Source organism: Lepus europaeus, chromosome 4, assembly GCF_033115175.1.
Source record: "Lepus europaeus isolate LE1 chromosome 4, mLepTim1.pri, whole genome shotgun sequence".
NCBI lineage: Eukaryota > Metazoa > Chordata > Mammalia > Lagomorpha > Leporidae > Lepus > Lepus europaeus.
In genome coordinates, this window is record NC_084830.1 from 40,863,867 (window position 1) to 40,870,121 (window position 6,255).

Consider the following 6,255-nt stretch of genomic DNA (forward strand, 5'->3'; position numbering starts at 1 on the left):
ACTAAATCCTTATCTTTTGAATTTCTCTACTACTTTGTGTCCAGTCACCACCATCTCACCTAGACTACTTCAACAACTAACTACAAGCTGGCTTCTCTGTGCCTTATTTTGCTCTCTTCAATAGGTAGGGAGAGAATTATCTTTCTGAAATGTACATTTTATCAGGTCACTCACCTGTTTAAAAAATAAATTGACTTCCCATGGGTATGTAAGATAAAATCCTAACTCTAATGAAACATAAGGTCATTCATGATTGAAATCTTGCTTTACAGCATTACCTGTGGCTGCTCCCCTGTTAAGGTGAAAGACTTGCAGTCCCCTCGTGGATTATGGCCCGGCACCTTGGCACCTGTGTACATACTGCTCCCTCTGACCTTACTGCCCTTAGGGCAGCTTGTCTGGCAATGGTTAGTTAATGCTGCAGAACCCAGGTTAGCCATCTCCCCAAGCAGCTCTTCTGGCGCTTCTCTCCACCTTCCACCTTGACAAAGATGATTTAGACAAGTTCTTTACTATGTGTCACTTTCTTTTCCTTCTCTAGTGTCCAATATAATGCTAACATTTATTTGAATGAATGAAAGAATTCCAGTAACCAGCTTTGTATCAGGAACATATGTTGATTTTATCTTACCTGGAGCTTGGCACCTTTTAATTGCTAAGTCTTAACCATCTTATTCTGACCAAAACCTACTATCCTAGTAATGGGTAAATGAAAACGTCTTCACCTCCCTGCTGTTGCATTTAACCTAGACAGGTCATCACTTTATTCTGAAATGGTTAAGGATAGAAAATGGTTTTTGTGTTGTACTTGAAACAAACAAAAAAAGAATAATCGGCATTGCTTGCTGATTCTTTTGAGACAGGTGCTTTGTTGTGAAAGTAAAATAATGGCTTAGAGATTGTCAGAGCTAGATCAGGTTCTGGAACCACAGTACTTGACACCCCCAGTTGGAATGTGTCACAAACAGGATCTCAGCATACCCAAAACTGAACCCATCAGTTTCTTCTGAGAGTTCATTGATGAAAGGCATTACTAAATGCCTACTCTCTTGATTAGAAATTTGTCATTCTAGAATCCTGTCATAAACTCCATATCAAACCACTGGTAAGTCATGTGTTTGGATTCCCCAGTGTCACTCATTTCAAGCTTGCATTATCCTGTTCTAATCTCTGCCTCCAAGTTTGTGGCTTTTCCCTAAGTGACAGATGAATGGTTCACTAAGTATAGATCCATCTACATCAGTAATGTTCAAACTATGGTTCAGTCTGGTTGCGGGAAGCAAGGACTTCATTTTGACTGTTAATGCCTAGATCTTGGATTATCTGGATGACTTTTTCTGATGGCACTAATGTCAAAGCAATATTCTTTTTTTTTCTTTTTTGCCCCACCCCATCCCCTCTTAGATGTTTTTTTTTTTTTTTTTTTTTTTTTTTTTTGACAGAGTGGATAGTGAGAGAGAGACAGAGAGAAAGGTCTTCCTTTGCCATTGGTTCACCCTCCAATGGCTGCCACCGCCGGCGCATCATGCTGATCCGAAGGCAGGAGCCAGGTGCCTCTCCTGGTCTCCCATGGGGTGCAGGACCCAAGGACTTGTGCCATCCTCCACTGCACTCCCGGGCCATAGCAGAGAGCTAGCCTGGAAGAGGGGCAACCGGGACAGAGTCCGGCGCCCCAACCAGGACTAGAACCCGGTGTGCCGGCGTCGCAAGGCGGAGGATTAGCCTGTTAAGCCATGGCACCGGCCAAAGCAATATTCTTTTTAATGATAGTTAATAAGACAAGTTTGATATGTAAATGATGCATTTTTTTCTCATGAAAGGCAACTGATATAAGGAGAATTGTTGCAAAACAGTCATCTATTACGTGACTAGAATGCAAAGGAACATGTTTCATTAACGGTTACTACTCTTATGCTATGTTCTTTCAGCAAAGCCACATCATCCATTGCTTAAGGTCATTTGAATTTTACTATTTCATAATCCTATTTGTATTTTTCAATCCTCTTTTTTAAAGATTTATTTATTTATTTGAAAGGCTGAGTTAGAGAGAGAGAAGTCAATTGGGTTGACTCCCCAAATGGCCAGGGCTGGGCCAGACAGGAGCCAGGAGCTTCATCTGGGTATCCCATGTAGGTAGCAGGTGCCCAAGTACTTAAGCCATCCTTTACTTCTTTCCCAGGTGTGTTAGCAGGGAGCTGGATTGGAAGTAGAGCAGCTAAGACAGGAAACATTCCCATATGGGATGCTGGCATTGCAGCAAGTATGCTCCTGCTCTGCTGTTCAGATTTTTTTTTTTTTTTTTTTTTTTTTTTTGGACAGGCAGAGTGGATAGTGAGAGAGACAGAGAGAAAGGTCTTCCTTTTTGCCATTGGTTCACCCTCCAATGGCCGCTGTGGCTGGCGCATCTCGCTGATCCAAAGCCAGGAGCCAGGTGCCTCTCCTGGTCTCCCATGGGGTGCAGGGCCCAAGCACTTGTGCCATCCTCCACTGCACTCCCGGGCCATAGCAGAGAGCTGGCCTGGAAGAGGGGCAACCGGGATAGAATCCGGTGCCCCAACCGGGACTAGAACCCGGTGTGCCGGCGCCGCAAGGCGGAGGATTAGCCTGTTAAGCCACAGCGCCGGCCGTGCTGTTCAGATTTAAAAATTAAAAAAAAAATTAAAAACCAGGTAGAGTCTGATACCCAGCCCTTTGAATATGAGCTGTCAGGAGAGACTTGACAAACAGAAGAGATGACTTCCAAGTGTAGTTCATAAGAGATTTTGCCTGGTTATCTCTCTCTGGGGAAGTATGTCCTTGCAATCTAGGTACCACGAGACCACATGCAAAATCCCATGTGAAAAGCAACTGAGGCACCCAACAACAGTTAGCATCAACTTCCAGATGTGTGAATGAAGGAGCCTTCAGAGGATTTCAGCTCCATTCTTATATTCCATTTGAAAAAAAATCCCCAGACATCATGGAGCAAAATTAAGCCATCTTGTGTCCTGGCCAAGTTCCAAATCCATAAAATTCGTGACCATAATAAACGGGTGTTTTAAGCCACCAAGTCTTGGGATAATTTGTTATGCAGCCATAGTAACTGGACTAGCCTCCATTCTACTTAGACATGTATGTAGTAAGTAATGACCTAAGAAAGCAATCAAGGATGGAAAATATGTAATTTCAAGTTACTGCTGGCTTGTTGTATATCATTCAATGGGTAAATCCTCATCTCAAATGATTATCTCAACTCCTGTATCACAACCATAGTATATATGACTATATACTCATATAAATTGTTAAGTATTTGCAAACAAGATCAGTTTTAAACACCTTATTCTTAGAGCTTTATAAAAAAAAAAATATAGGGGGCCAGCGTTGTGGTGTAGTGAATATCAGACTCTACCTGCTTTTTAAAATATTTTTTATTTTTTAATCTGAACAGCAGAGCAAGAGCACACAAGGGAGATGTCTTCCATTTGCTGGTTCACTCCCCAGATGCCTATAATAGCCCTTCCAGAACTGGGCCAGGCTGCAGGCTAGGAGCTGAGAATCCAGTCTGGGTTTCTCATGTAGGTTCCAATGACCCAAGTACTTGAGTCACCACCTGCTGCCTCCCAGGGTACACATCAGCAGGAAGCTGGAACGCAGAGCCAGGACTTAATCTCAGGCACTTTGATATAAGATGTCAGTGTCCCATGTGGCATCTTACCTACTGTGCCAAATGCTTGCCTGAGTCTCCCATTTGATGGGAGTTGTATAGAATTAGAAATTATGCTGTGCCCAATTTTGGAAAACATAATAGCCCATATAGGCCATATGAACTTGTAGGATCCTCTTACTCTCAGGGATCTTTCAGTTACACATTTAGTGTTTTACATTTGCTCTCAATAACAAACATCTGGGCCAGTGCCATGGCTCACTTGGCTAATCCTCCACCTCTGGCGCTGGCACCCCCGGTTCTAGTCCTGGTTGGGGCGCTGGTTCTGTCCCGGTTGCTCTTCTTCCAGTCCAGCTCTCTGCTGTGGCCCAGGAGTGCAGTGGAGGATGGCCCAAGTGCTTGGACCCTGCACCCTCATGGGAGACAAGGAGGAAGCACCTGGCTCCTGGCTTCGGATCGGCGCAGCTCTGGCCGCTGCAGCCATTTGGGGAGTGAACCAACGGAAAAGGAAGACCTTTCTCTCTGTCTCTCTCTCTCTCTCACTGTCCACTCTGTCTGTCAAAAAAATAATAAAATAAAATTTAAAAAATGTAAACCTGATTCTTGGCTTTGGCCTAGTCCTGACTGTTAGAGGCATTTGGGAAGTGAACCTGTGGATAGAAGATTTCTTCCTCCCTCTGCCACTCTACCTTTCAAACAAATAAATCTTTAAAAACAAAAGAGAAATCAATAAAAGTCTTCTGTGAATGACAAGGGTTGTCAATGAGCAACTCAGGTTCCAATTTGACAGGCAGCTAATCAATGAAACAGACACACTAATCTGGTCTTACTCTGACAATCCCTAAGCCTCCAGCCATTGCTTTCCCAAAGGCATTAACAAGGAGCTGGATCAGAACCGGAGCAGCCAGGAGTGGAACTGGGACAGGGATATGGGATTGCAGATGGTGACTTAATCCACTGCCCCATAGTGTTGGGCCCCAGAGGGGATGTTCTTGTGGTCACATGTAGGCGTGTGTACAATCTATGTAGCTGCAGCTCAGAAACATGCTCCAAAATAGGTTGTATGTTATGTCGTAAGACAGAGCTCTTCCTTGGGTGGAAATCTTAGTATTTACATGAAGTAAAGCGTGGCCTCACAGTGCTCTTGACCCATCTGTGCAGGCACTGCTCTTGCAGTAGGGCCTGGACCTGTCACGAGTGGCTGGGGACTGTATCTCCTCCGAATGTCACTGAAAACCTGAAAGGACTCGGGAGGTCATCAGGAGCTTTTTAGAGTCTTGAAATAGAGATGAGTCACAACAAAGACTGCTGAGCTGCTTGGGGCATTAGCCGCCCTTAGTTCATCTGCCATCCTATGAAATGATCTAATTTCATTGAGACTGACGTTCCTCACAAAATGTAGGTGACCATAATTTAAAAGTTAATACATCAAAATATTTCAGTCAGCATTTGACCCCTAGTAATTGCTTTAAGGAAGGCCAACTTTCTCCCCACTCTAGGGTCGGTTGCAGGAAGAATTTTCAGTCATTTGCAAAGCTTAAGCTTTTTTTTTTTTCTTCTCTTTCTTCTTCAGGCGGCACGCCACGAAACAGATCCCCGGATGTCCAAGTCATGGCAAGGTCTCTCAATATTCCCGCTTGGAGCTACTGAAACCAATCTCTGTCAGCTTTGCGAGGCCAGTCTGGGTTTCCTTTAGTTGTAGTTCTCTTCAGATACTCCCCCTGAGAGTAACTGTCACCTTGAGGAGCGCAGCTTACTCGGGGACCCTCGCCACGCCACCACGTAGCCGGGAGGCTCTGGCGTCTGCGTCATTCCGGCCCTCGGTGCCCGCGTCTGCGGCGTGAGGGAAACTCTATCCTGAAGATTAGACTTAACCCTCATAAAGCCAGGCACTTCGGAGGGGCTCAAGAAATATCGCTGAAACCTTAGCTTGTTCAAACAATGCCCCACGGGTTCACAAACTCCACGTATCTTCCTGAATTTGGTGATTCCCCCCTCGCTGCTCCTGGCAAGCACCCATCACGCATCGACTCTCCCCCAACCGCTTCTCTCTGGCCTTGAACTCGCCAACGCGCCAGACTCTCTTCCTCAAGAGTTGCTTTACGCTGTGGCTTCCCTGCATTAACGCCCACGCCCACAGCGCTTTCTCCTCCCTCGCCTGCTCCTGTGGACTGGGCGGGCTAGGACGGGCCGGGGAAGCTCCGGTCCCAGGTGACGGCGCCGGGCTGCCGGAGAACCTCCGCCCCAGGCCCGGCCCGGCCCGGCCCGGCCTGCTCCGGGTGAGCGCCTCGGGCGAGGGGCGGGGCGAGTCGAGGAGGCGTGGCCCTGAGGAGGGGTGGGTGTGGCTCTGCCGGCGCCCCGCAGGCGCAGGACGTGGGCTCGACGCCCTGAAGGGAGGGCAGCCGGAGTGGGCGGGGCCCTGAGGCCGGTGTGCCGGCTCGGTGGAATGGCGCGGGGCCCTGCTGGAGTGGGCGGGGCCCTGAGGCGGGGGCGGAGCCTGCTTGGCAGAGGGGGCGTGATCTGCGGGGGCGGGGCCAGGCCGGTGCAGGCAGAGCTGGGCAATAGGCTGACGGACAGCCGGGCTAGCGCGAGGGGCGGGGCGGGCCCGCGGC